Source organism: Crinia signifera, unplaced genomic scaffold, assembly GCF_055691185.1.
Source record: "Crinia signifera unplaced genomic scaffold, ASM5569118v1 HAP2_SCAFFOLD_547, whole genome shotgun sequence".
In the NCBI taxonomy this organism is placed as follows: domain Eukaryota; kingdom Metazoa; phylum Chordata; class Amphibia; order Anura; family Myobatrachidae; genus Crinia; species Crinia signifera.
Genome location: NW_028142440.1, coordinates 54,336 through 66,935, shown reverse-complemented (window position 1 = coordinate 66,935; position 12,600 = coordinate 54,336). Strand labels below are relative to the sequence as shown.

At 45.7% G+C, this 12,600-nt stretch overlaps 8 non-coding genes across 8 annotated transcripts; all 8 read right to left on the bottom strand.

Annotated features, from left to right (window-relative positions):
* Nucleotides 1–386: 386 nt before the first annotated feature.
* LOC146055744 (U2 spliceosomal RNA) lies at nt 387–577 on the bottom strand. The gene has a single exon (XR_014468901.1). It is a non-coding gene; the product is annotated as a U2 spliceosomal RNA (small nuclear RNA).
* A 1,355-nt stretch (nt 578–1,932) lies between these two features.
* Nucleotides 1,933–2,123, bottom strand: LOC146055743 (U2 spliceosomal RNA). The gene has a single exon (XR_014468900.1). It is a non-coding gene; the product is annotated as a U2 spliceosomal RNA (small nuclear RNA).
* Nucleotides 2,124–3,478: 1,355 nt separating this feature from the next.
* Nucleotides 3,479–3,669, bottom strand: LOC146055742 (U2 spliceosomal RNA). The gene has a single exon (XR_014468899.1). It is a non-coding gene; the product is annotated as a U2 spliceosomal RNA (small nuclear RNA).
* A 1,355-nt stretch (nt 3,670–5,024) lies between these two features.
* On the bottom strand, nt 5,025–5,215 carry LOC146055741 (U2 spliceosomal RNA). Its single transcript, XR_014468898.1, has one exon. It is a non-coding gene; the product is annotated as a U2 spliceosomal RNA (small nuclear RNA).
* Nucleotides 5,216–6,570: 1,355 nt separating this feature from the next.
* Nucleotides 6,571–6,761, bottom strand: LOC146055739 (U2 spliceosomal RNA). Its single transcript, XR_014468896.1, has one exon. It is a non-coding gene; the product is annotated as a U2 spliceosomal RNA (small nuclear RNA).
* Nucleotides 6,762–8,116: 1,355 nt separating this feature from the next.
* On the bottom strand, nt 8,117–8,307 carry LOC146055738 (U2 spliceosomal RNA). The gene has a single exon (XR_014468895.1). It is a non-coding gene; the product is annotated as a U2 spliceosomal RNA (small nuclear RNA).
* A 1,355-nt stretch (nt 8,308–9,662) lies between these two features.
* On the bottom strand, nt 9,663–9,853 carry LOC146055737 (U2 spliceosomal RNA). The gene has a single exon (XR_014468894.1). It is a non-coding gene; the product is annotated as a U2 spliceosomal RNA (small nuclear RNA).
* Nucleotides 9,854–11,208: 1,355 nt separating this feature from the next.
* Nucleotides 11,209–11,399, bottom strand: LOC146055736 (U2 spliceosomal RNA). Its single transcript, XR_014468893.1, has one exon. It is a non-coding gene; the product is annotated as a U2 spliceosomal RNA (small nuclear RNA).
* Between the last annotated feature and the right edge of the window lie 1,201 nt (nt 11,400–12,600).

Here is a 12,600-nt window from a genome sequence, read left to right as displayed (position 1 = left end):
TTCCATTGCTTTGATCCAGTTGATGTTTCCGTGGTAAGATCGTAGGTAAGTCACATAGCGTTTGCATATTTATTGGGAGGTCGCAGCGATTGATAAGTCCTTTAATTTAGGCAGGCTTCCGGTCTTTTGGCTAGGCCGCATATGCTGATATCAAGTGTAGTGTCACGTCAAGTAATTAACTGCCTCGATTCCAGAAAGTACAATTCAAGGAGTCAAGAAATAGTCACAAAATGATACACTGAGGCAGGATTTGAAAGTATTTATGCACAAGGGTTAAACCTTGAAGCAGCAAATGCATGCATTTCTAAATACAAAGGTGCACAAACAATTGATACTCCAAATCAAGTGCCAGGAATGGAAATAGTCTTTTTTTGGATAACAGATTAGGAAGGTGCACCGGTCCTGGAAGTACTGCAATACCAGGTCAATGCGTGGAGTGGACAGAGCAAGCTCTTCTTCCATCTCCCTGTTCTAAAAATCCATTTAATATATGGCCCCCAGATAGGGGGCGTATCAGATATTAAACTGATAAGAACAGATACTACACTTGATCTTAGCCAAAAGGCCGAGAAGCGATAACCCGAATGGGGTCCCAGCAAAGCGCGCAAACCGGAATTCGGCCACCAACACTGGTGGAGAAGAGATCAGCACCACGGACACATCTAACACACACACATCACTTCTTTGACGTTGCAGTCTGAAAGATACCAGGCTGTACGGCAGGTATGAATAGGACTTGAAGTGCTGGACAGGGACCGGAGGACGAGTAGCCATCCAACTGATTTTGTGATTAGGTCGTCGGCGGGCGGGCAGGGTGCCTCAGCTGGGTAGGAGGCCAAATTTGCATGTGCTCCGCCCCGTCTGTTGACGTCGCGTCAACAGACACACACCCACTAGGCAGACGACCAACAGGCAAGCAGCAGCAGCCAGCTGTCTCCTCGCTCTTTGCTGCCGCATGCCTGTGTCCCTGACGAACTGCTGCTGAGTAAATCAATCAGCTAGCTGCTGCAGAGGAGAAGGAGGAATCTTGCACAATCAGGTGCAATGACGGCTTTCCTGTTTTGAGCCCATTCAGCAGCAGTAGTAGTAGACAGTCAGATGGACAGGCATTCATGTGGCAGGACCCTTTGTGTGACATCACAATCTGCCCTCTATGACATCACAAGCTGCTCACTCGGAATCCGGCGGAACCTGACAGCCAGACAGTCACTTGGAACAGACAGGCAGACAGGACAGTCATGTGTAGGTGAGCTGGGTGGGCCAATGTTTTCTTTTATTGGCAGTTACCACCCAAATGATGGTCCGAAGAAGGTAAGTGATACTTTTTCTAAATCCCCCTCTCAATGATCATCAATTGTTGGGCTTGGAAAAAAATGGAAGAGGAAAAAAAATTCCCAAAACAAAAGAGAATAAAGAGGAAAAAAAATTCCCAAAACAAAAGAGAGAGAAAAGAGAGCGCAAAAAGAAAAGAAAAAAAATATATAAGAGATCAAGAAAAAAAAAAAAAAACAAGCCATTTCAAATCGAGAGGGAGGGGGTCCAAAAATTCCATTGCTTTGATCCAGTTGATGTTTCCGTGGTAAGATCGTAGGTAAGTCACATAGCGTTTGCATATTTATTGGGAGGTCGCAGCGATTGATAAGTCCTTTAATTTAGGCAGGCTTCCGGTCTTTTGGCTAGGCCGCATATGCTGATATCAAGTGTAGTGTCACGTCAAGTAATTAACTGCCTCGATTCCAGAAAGTACAATTCAAGGAGTCAAGAAATAGTCACAAAATGATACACTGAGGCAGGATTTGAAAGTATTTATGCACAAGGGTTAAACCTTGAAGCAGCAAATGCATGCATTTCTAAATACAAAGGTGCACAAACAATTGATACTCCAAATCAAGTGCCAGGAATGGAAATAGTCTTTTTTTGGATAACAGATTAGGAAGGTGCACCGGTCCTGGAAGTACTGCAATACCAGGTCAATGCGTGGAGTGGACAGAGCAAGCTCTTCTTCCATCTCCCTGTTCTAAAAATCCATTTAATATATGGCCCCCAGATAGGGGGCGTATCAGATATTAAACTGATAAGAACAGATACTACACTTGATCTTAGCCAAAAGGCCGAGAAGCGATAACCCGAATGGGGTCCCAGCAAAGCGCGCAAACCGGAATTCGGCCACCAACACTGGTGGAGAAGAGATCAGCACCACGGACACATCTAACACACACACATCACTTCTTTGACGTTGCAGTCTGAAAGATACCAGGCTGTACGGCAGGTATGAATAGGACTTGAAGTGCTGGACAGGGACCGGAGGACGAGTAGCCATCCAACTGATTTTGTGATTAGGTCGTCGGCGGGCGGGCAGGGTGCCTCAGCTGGGTAGGAGGCCAAATTTGCATGTGCTCCGCCCCGTCTGTTGACGTCGCGTCAACAGACACACACCCACTAGGCAGACGACCAACAGGCAAGCAGCAGCAGCCAGCTGTCTCCTCGCTCTTTGCTGCCGCATGCCTGTGTCCCTGACGAACTGCTGCTGAGTAAATCAATCAGCTAGCTGCTGCAGAGGAGAAGGAGGAATCTTGCACAATCAGGTGCAATGACGGCTTTCCTGTTTTGAGCCCATTCAGCAGCAGTAGTAGTAGACAGTCAGATGGACAGGCATTCATGTGGCAGGACCCTTTGTGTGACATCACAATCTGCCCTCTATGACATCACAAGCTGCTCACTCGGAATCCGGCGGAACCTGACAGCCAGACAGTCACTTGGAACAGACAGGCAGACAGGACAGTCATGTGTAGGTGAGCTGGGTGGGCCAATGTTTTCTTTTATTGGCAGTTACCACCCAAATGATGGTCCGAAGAAGGTAAGTGATACTTTTTCTAAATCCCCCTCTCAATGATCATCAATTGTTGGGCTTGGAAAAAAATGGAAGAGGAAAAAAAATTCCCAAAACAAAAGAGAATAAAGAGGAAAAAAAATTCCCAAAACAAAAGAGAGAGAAAAGAGAGCGCAAAAAGAAAAGAAAAAAAATATATAAGAGATCAAGAAAAAAAAAAAAAAACAAGCCATTTCAAATCGAGAGGGAGGGGGTCCAAAAATTCCATTGCTTTGATCCAGTTGATGTTTCCGTGGTAAGATCGTAGGTAAGTCACATAGCGTTTGCATATTTATTGGGAGGTCGCAGCGATTGATAAGTCCTTTAATTTAGGCAGGCTTCCGGTCTTTTGGCTAGGCCGCATATGCTGATATCAAGTGTAGTGTCACGTCAAGTAATTAACTGCCTCGATTCCAGAAAGTACAATTCAAGGAGTCAAGAAATAGTCACAAAATGATACACTGAGGCAGGATTTGAAAGTATTTATGCACAAGGGTTAAACCTTGAAGCAGCAAATGCATGCATTTCTAAATACAAAGGTGCACAAACAATTGATACTCCAAATCAAGTGCCAGGAATGGAAATAGTCTTTTTTTGGATAACAGATTAGGAAGGTGCACCGGTCCTGGAAGTACTGCAATACCAGGTCAATGCGTGGAGTGGACAGAGCAAGCTCTTCTTCCATCTCCCTGTTCTAAAAATCCATTTAATATATGGCCCCCAGATAGGGGGCGTATCAGATATTAAACTGATAAGAACAGATACTACACTTGATCTTAGCCAAAAGGCCGAGAAGCGATAACCCGAATGGGGTCCCAGCAAAGCGCGCAAACCGGAATTCGGCCACCAACACTGGTGGAGAAGAGATCAGCACCACGGACACATCTAACACACACACATCACTTCTTTGACGTTGCAGTCTGAAAGATACCAGGCTGTACGGCAGGTATGAATAGGACTTGAAGTGCTGGACAGGGACCGGAGGACGAGTAGCCATCCAACTGATTTTGTGATTAGGTCGTCGGCGGGCGGGCAGGGTGCCTCAGCTGGGTAGGAGGCCAAATTTGCATGTGCTCCGCCCCGTCTGTTGACGTCGCGTCAACAGACACACACCCACTAGGCAGACGACCAACAGGCAAGCAGCAGCAGCCAGCTGTCTCCTCGCTCTTTGCTGCCGCATGCCTGTGTCCCTGACGAACTGCTGCTGAGTAAATCAATCAGCTAGCTGCTGCAGAGGAGAAGGAGGAATCTTGCACAATCAGGTGCAATGACGGCTTTCCTGTTTTGAGCCCATTCAGCAGCAGTAGTAGTAGACAGTCAGATGGACAGGCATTCATGTGGCAGGACCCTTTGTGTGACATCACAATCTGCCCTCTATGACATCACAAGCTGCTCACTCGGAATCCGGCGGAACCTGACAGCCAGACAGTCACTTGGAACAGACAGGCAGACAGGACAGTCATGTGTAGGTGAGCTGGGTGGGCCAATGTTTTCTTTTATTGGCAGTTACCACCCAAATGATGGTCCGAAGAAGGTAAGTGATACTTTTTCTAAATCCCCCTCTCAATGATCATCAATTGTTGGGCTTGGAAAAAAATGGAAGAGGAAAAAAAATTCCCAAAACAAAAGAGAATAAAGAGGAAAAAAAATTCCCAAAACAAAAGAGAGAGAAAAGAGAGCGCAAAAAGAAAAGAAAAAAAATATATAAGAGATCAAGAAAAAAAAAAAAAAACAAGCCATTTCAAATCGAGAGGGAGGGGGTCCAAAAATTCCATTGCTTTGATCCAGTTGATGTTTCCGTGGTAAGATCGTAGGTAAGTCACATAGCGTTTGCATATTTATTGGGAGGTCGCAGCGATTGATAAGTCCTTTAATTTAGGCAGGCTTCCGGTCTTTTGGCTAGGCCGCATATGCTGATATCAAGTGTAGTGTCACGTCAAGTAATTAACTGCCTCGATTCCAGAAAGTACAATTCAAGGAGTCAAGAAATAGTCACAAAATGATACACTGAGGCAGGATTTGAAAGTATTTATGCACAAGGGTTAAACCTTGAAGCAGCAAATGCATGCATTTCTAAATACAAAGGTGCACAAACAATTGATACTCCAAATCAAGTGCCAGGAATGGAAATAGTCTTTTTTTGGATAACAGATTAGGAAGGTGCACCGGTCCTGGAAGTACTGCAATACCAGGTCAATGCGTGGAGTGGACAGAGCAAGCTCTTCTTCCATCTCCCTGTTCTAAAAATCCATTTAATATATGGCCCCCAGATAGGGGGCGTATCAGATATTAAACTGATAAGAACAGATACTACACTTGATCTTAGCCAAAAGGCCGAGAAGCGATAACCCGAATGGGGTCCCAGCAAAGCGCGCAAACCGGAATTCGGCCACCAACACTGGTGGAGAAGAGATCAGCACCACGGACACATCTAACACACACACATCACTTCTTTGACGTTGCAGTCTGAAAGATACCAGGCTGTACGGCAGGTATGAATAGGACTTGAAGTGCTGGACAGGGACCGGAGGACGAGTAGCCATCCAACTGATTTTGTGATTAGGTCGTCGGCGGGCGGGCAGGGTGCCTCAGCTGGGTAGGAGGCCAAATTTGCATGTGCTCCGCCCCGTCTGTTGACGTCGCGTCAACAGACACACACCCACTAGGCAGACGACCAACAGGCAAGCAGCAGCAGCCAGCTGTCTCCTCGCTCTTTGCTGCCGCATGCCTGTGTCCCTGACGAACTGCTGCTGAGTAAATCAATCAGCTAGCTGCTGCAGAGGAGAAGGAGGAATCTTGCACAATCAGGTGCAATGACGGCTTTCCTGTTTTGAGCCCATTCAGCAGCAGTAGTAGTAGACAGTCAGATGGACAGGCATTCATGTGGCAGGACCCTTTGTGTGACATCACAATCTGCCCTCTATGACATCACAAGCTGCTCACTCGGAATCCGGCGGAACCTGACAGCCAGACAGTCACTTGGAACAGACAGGCAGACAGGACAGTCATGTGTAGGTGAGCTGGGTGGGCCAATGTTTTCTTTTATTGGCAGTTACCACCCAAATGATGGTCCGAAGAAGGTAAGTGATACTTTTTCTAAATCCCCCTCTCAATGATCATCAATTGTTGGGCTTGGAAAAAAATGGAAGAGGAAAAAAAATTCCCAAAACAAAAGAGAATAAAGAGGAAAAAAAATTCCCAAAACAAAAGAGAGAGAAAAGAGAGCGCAAAAAGAAAAGAAAAAAAATATATAAGAGATCAAGAAAAAAAAAAAAAAACAAGCCATTTCAAATCGAGAGGGAGGGGGTCCAAAAATTCCATTGCTTTGATCCAGTTGATGTTTCCGTGGTAAGATCGTAGGTAAGTCACATAGCGTTTGCATATTTATTGGGAGGTCGCAGCGATTGATAAGTCCTTTAATTTAGGCAGGCTTCCGGTCTTTTGGCTAGGCCGCATATGCTGATATCAAGTGTAGTGTCACGTCAAGTAATTAACTGCCTCGATTCCAGAAAGTACAATTCAAGGAGTCAAGAAATAGTCACAAAATGATACACTGAGGCAGGATTTGAAAGTATTTATGCACAAGGGTTAAACCTTGAAGCAGCAAATGCATGCATTTCTAAATACAAAGGTGCACAAACAATTGATACTCCAAATCAAGTGCCAGGAATGGAAATAGTCTTTTTTTGGATAACAGATTAGGAAGGTGCACCGGTCCTGGAAGTACTGCAATACCAGGTCAATGCGTGGAGTGGACAGAGCAAGCTCTTCTTCCATCTCCCTGTTCTAAAAATCCATTTAATATATGGCCCCCAGATAGGGGGCGTATCAGATATTAAACTGATAAGAACAGATACTACACTTGATCTTAGCCAAAAGGCCGAGAAGCGATAACCCGAATGGGGTCCCAGCAAAGCGCGCAAACCGGAATTCGGCCACCAACACTGGTGGAGAAGAGATCAGCACCACGGACACATCTAACACACACACATCACTTCTTTGACGTTGCAGTCTGAAAGATACCAGGCTGTACGGCAGGTATGAATAGGACTTGAAGTGCTGGACAGGGACCGGAGGACGAGTAGCCATCCAACTGATTTTGTGATTAGGTCGTCGGCGGGCGGGCAGGGTGCCTCAGCTGGGTAGGAGGCCAAATTTGCATGTGCTCCGCCCCGTCTGTTGACGTCGCGTCAACAGACACACACCCACTAGGCAGACGACCAACAGGCAAGCAGCAGCAGCCAGCTGTCTCCTCGCTCTTTGCTGCCGCATGCCTGTGTCCCTGACGAACTGCTGCTGAGTAAATCAATCAGCTAGCTGCTGCAGAGGAGAAGGAGGAATCTTGCACAATCAGGTGCAATGACGGCTTTCCTGTTTTGAGCCCATTCAGCAGCAGTAGTAGTAGACAGTCAGATGGACAGGCATTCATGTGGCAGGACCCTTTGTGTGACATCACAATCTGCCCTCTATGACATCACAAGCTGCTCACTCGGAATCCGGCGGAACCTGACAGCCAGACAGTCACTTGGAACAGACAGGCAGACAGGACAGTCATGTGTAGGTGAGCTGGGTGGGCCAATGTTTTCTTTTATTGGCAGTTACCACCCAAATGATGGTCCGAAGAAGGTAAGTGATACTTTTTCTAAATCCCCCTCTCAATGATCATCAATTGTTGGGCTTGGAAAAAAATGGAAGAGGAAAAAAAATTCCCAAAACAAAAGAGAATAAAGAGGAAAAAAAATTCCCAAAACAAAAGAGAGAGAAAAGAGAGCGCAAAAAGAAAAGAAAAAAAATATATAAGAGATCAAGAAAAAAAAAAAAAAACAAGCCATTTCAAATCGAGAGGGAGGGGGTCCAAAAATTCCATTGCTTTGATCCAGTTGATGTTTCCGTGGTAAGATCGTAGGTAAGTCACATAGCGTTTGCATATTTATTGGGAGGTCGCAGCGATTGATAAGTCCTTTAATTTAGGCAGGCTTCCGGTCTTTTGGCTAGGCCGCATATGCTGATATCAAGTGTAGTGTCACGTCAAGTAATTAACTGCCTCGATTCCAGAAAGTACAATTCAAGGAGTCAAGAAATAGTCACAAAATGATACACTGAGGCAGGATTTGAAAGTATTTATGCACAAGGGTTAAACCTTGAAGCAGCAAATGCATGCATTTCTAAATACAAAGGTGCACAAACAATTGATACTCCAAATCAAGTGCCAGGAATGGAAATAGTCTTTTTTTGGATAACAGATTAGGAAGGTGCACCGGTCCTGGAAGTACTGCAATACCAGGTCAATGCGTGGAGTGGACAGAGCAAGCTCTTCTTCCATCTCCCTGTTCTAAAAATCCATTTAATATATGGCCCCCAGATAGGGGGCGTATCAGATATTAAACTGATAAGAACAGATACTACACTTGATCTTAGCCAAAAGGCCGAGAAGCGATAACCCGAATGGGGTCCCAGCAAAGCGCGCAAACCGGAATTCGGCCACCAACACTGGTGGAGAAGAGATCAGCACCACGGACACATCTAACACACACACATCACTTCTTTGACGTTGCAGTCTGAAAGATACCAGGCTGTACGGCAGGTATGAATAGGACTTGAAGTGCTGGACAGGGACCGGAGGACGAGTAGCCATCCAACTGATTTTGTGATTAGGTCGTCGGCGGGCGGGCAGGGTGCCTCAGCTGGGTAGGAGGCCAAATTTGCATGTGCTCCGCCCCGTCTGTTGACGTCGCGTCAACAGACACACACCCACTAGGCAGACGACCAACAGGCAAGCAGCAGCAGCCAGCTGTCTCCTCGCTCTTTGCTGCCGCATGCCTGTGTCCCTGACGAACTGCTGCTGAGTAAATCAATCAGCTAGCTGCTGCAGAGGAGAAGGAGGAATCTTGCACAATCAGGTGCAATGACGGCTTTCCTGTTTTGAGCCCATTCAGCAGCAGTAGTAGTAGACAGTCAGATGGACAGGCATTCATGTGGCAGGACCCTTTGTGTGACATCACAATCTGCCCTCTATGACATCACAAGCTGCTCACTCGGAATCCGGCGGAACCTGACAGCCAGACAGTCACTTGGAACAGACAGGCAGACAGGACAGTCATGTGTAGGTGAGCTGGGTGGGCCAATGTTTTCTTTTATTGGCAGTTACCACCCAAATGATGGTCCGAAGAAGGTAAGTGATACTTTTTCTAAATCCCCCTCTCAATGATCATCAATTGTTGGGCTTGGAAAAAAATGGAAGAGGAAAAAAAATTCCCAAAACAAAAGAGAATAAAGAGGAAAAAAAATTCCCAAAACAAAAGAGAGAGAAAAGAGAGCGCAAAAAGAAAAGAAAAAAAATATATAAGAGATCAAGAAAAAAAAAAAAAAACAAGCCATTTCAAATCGAGAGGGAGGGGGTCCAAAAATTCCATTGCTTTGATCCAGTTGATGTTTCCGTGGTAAGATCGTAGGTAAGTCACATAGCGTTTGCATATTTATTGGGAGGTCGCAGCGATTGATAAGTCCTTTAATTTAGGCAGGCTTCCGGTCTTTTGGCTAGGCCGCATATGCTGATATCAAGTGTAGTGTCACGTCAAGTAATTAACTGCCTCGATTCCAGAAAGTACAATTCAAGGAGTCAAGAAATAGTCACAAAATGATACACTGAGGCAGGATTTGAAAGTATTTATGCACAAGGGTTAAACCTTGAAGCAGCAAATGCATGCATTTCTAAATACAAAGGTGCACAAACAATTGATACTCCAAATCAAGTGCCAGGAATGGAAATAGTCTTTTTTTGGATAACAGATTAGGAAGGTGCACCGGTCCTGGAAGTACTGCAATACCAGGTCAATGCGTGGAGTGGACAGAGCAAGCTCTTCTTCCATCTCCCTGTTCTAAAAATCCATTTAATATATGGCCCCCAGATAGGGGGCGTATCAGATATTAAACTGATAAGAACAGATACTACACTTGATCTTAGCCAAAAGGCCGAGAAGCGATAACCCGAATGGGGTCCCAGCAAAGCGCGCAAACCGGAATTCGGCCACCAACACTGGTGGAGAAGAGATCAGCACCACGGACACATCTAACACACACACATCACTTCTTTGACGTTGCAGTCTGAAAGATACCAGGCTGTACGGCAGGTATGAATAGGACTTGAAGTGCTGGACAGGGACCGGAGGACGAGTAGCCATCCAACTGATTTTGTGATTAGGTCGTCGGCGGGCGGGCAGGGTGCCTCAGCTGGGTAGGAGGCCAAATTTGCATGTGCTCCGCCCCGTCTGTTGACGTCGCGTCAACAGACACACACCCACTAGGCAGACGACCAACAGGCAAGCAGCAGCAGCCAGCTGTCTCCTCGCTCTTTGCTGCCGCATGCCTGTGTCCCTGACGAACTGCTGCTGAGTAAATCAATCAGCTAGCTGCTGCAGAGGAGAAGGAGGAATCTTGCACAATCAGGTGCAATGACGGCTTTCCTGTTTTGAGCCCATTCAGCAGCAGTAGTAGTAGACAGTCAGATGGACAGGCATTCATGTGGCAGGACCCTTTGTGTGACATCACAATCTGCCCTCTATGACATCACAAGCTGCTCACTCGGAATCCGGCGGAACCTGACAGCCAGACAGTCACTTGGAACAGACAGGCAGACAGGACAGTCATGTGTAGGTGAGCTGGGTGGGCCAATGTTTTCTTTTATTGGCAGTTACCACCCAAATGATGGTCCGAAGAAGGTAAGTGATACTTTTTCTAAATCCCCCTCTCAATGATCATCAATTGTTGGGCTTGGAAAAAAATGGAAGAGGAAAAAAAATTCCCAAAACAAAAGAGAATAAAGAGGAAAAAAAATTCCCAAAACAAAAGAGAGAGAAAAGAGAGCGCAAAAAGAAAAGAAAAAAAATATATAAGAGATCAAGAAAAAAAAAAAAAAACAAGCCATTTCAAATCGAGAGGGAGGGGGTCCAAAAATTCCATTGCTTTGATCCAGTTGATGTTTCCGTGGTAAGATCGTAGGTAAGTCACATAGCGTTTGCATATTTATTGGGAGGTCGCAGCGATTGATAAGTCCTTTAATTTAGGCAGGCTTCCGGTCTTTTGGCTAGGCCGCATATGCTGATATCAAGTGTAGTGTCACGTCAAGTAATTAACTGCCTCGATTCCAGAAAGTACAATTCAAGGAGTCAAGAAATAGTCACAAAATGATACACTGAGGCAGGATTTGAAAGTATTTATGCACAAGGGTTAAACCTTGAAGCAGCAAATGCATGCATTTCTAAATACAAAGGTGCACAAACAATTGATACTCCAAATCAAGTGCCAGGAATGGAAATAGTCTTTTTTTGGATAACAGATTAGGAAGGTGCACCGGTCCTGGAAGTACTGCAATACCAGGTCAATGCGTGGAGTGGACAGAGCAAGCTCTTCTTCCATCTCCCTGTTCTAAAAATCCATTTAATATATGGCCCCCAGATAGGGGGCGTATCAGATATTAAACTGATAAGAACAGATACTACACTTGATCTTAGCCAAAAGGCCGAGAAGCGATAACCCGAATGGGGTCCCAGCAAAGCGCGCAAACCGGAATTCGGCCACCAACACTGGTGGAGAAGAGATCAGCACCACGGACACATCTAACACACACACATCACTTCTTTGACGTTGCAGTCTGAAAGATACCAGGCTGTACGGCAGGTATGAATAGGACTTGAAGTGCTGGACAGGGACCGGAGGACGAGTAGCCATCCAACTGATTTTGTGATTAGGTCGTCGGCGGGCGGGCAGGGTGCCTCAGCTGGGTAGGAGGCCAAATTTGCATGTGCTCCGCCCCGTCTGTTGACGTCGCGTCAACAGACACACACCCACTAGGCAGACGACCAACAGGCAAGCAGCAGCAGCCAGCTGTCTCCTCGCTCTTTGCTGCCGCATGCCTGTGTCCCTGACGAACTGCTGCTGAGTAAATCAATCAGCTAGCTGCTGCAGAGGAGAAGGAGGAATCTTGCACAATCAGGTGCAATGACGGCTTTCCTGTTTTGAGCCCATTCAGCAGCAGTAGTAGTAGACAGTCAGATGGACAGGCATTCATGTGGCAGGACCCTTTGTGTGACATCACAATCTGCCCTCTATGACATCACAAGCTGCTCACTCGGAATCCGGCGGAACCTGACAGCCAGACAGTCACTTGGAACAGACAGGCAGACAGGACAGTCATGTGTAGGTGAGCTGGGTGGGCCAATGTTTTCTTTTATTGGCAGTTACCACCCAAATGATGGTCCGAAGAAGGTAAGTGATACTTTTTCTAAATCCCCCTCTCAATGATCATCAATTGTTGGGCTTGGAAAAAAATGGAAGAGGAAAAAAAATTCCCAAAACAAAAGAGAATAAAGAGGAAAAAAAATTCCCAAAACAAAAGAGAGAGAAAAGAGAGCGCAAAAAGAAAAGAAAAAAAATATATAAGAGATCAAGAAAAAAAAAAAAAAACAAGCCATTTCAAATCGAGAGGGAGGGGGTCCAAAAATTCCATTGCTTTGATCCAGTTGATGTTTCCGTGGTAAGATCGTAGGTAAGTCACATAGCGTTTGCATATTTATTGGGAGGTCGCAGCGATTGATAAGTCCTTTAATTTAGGCAGGCTTCCGGTCTTTTGGCTAGGCCGCATATGCTGATATCAAGTGTAGTGTCACGTCAAGTAATTAACTGCCTCGATTCCAGAAAGTACAATTCAAGGAGTCAAGAAATAGTCACAAAAT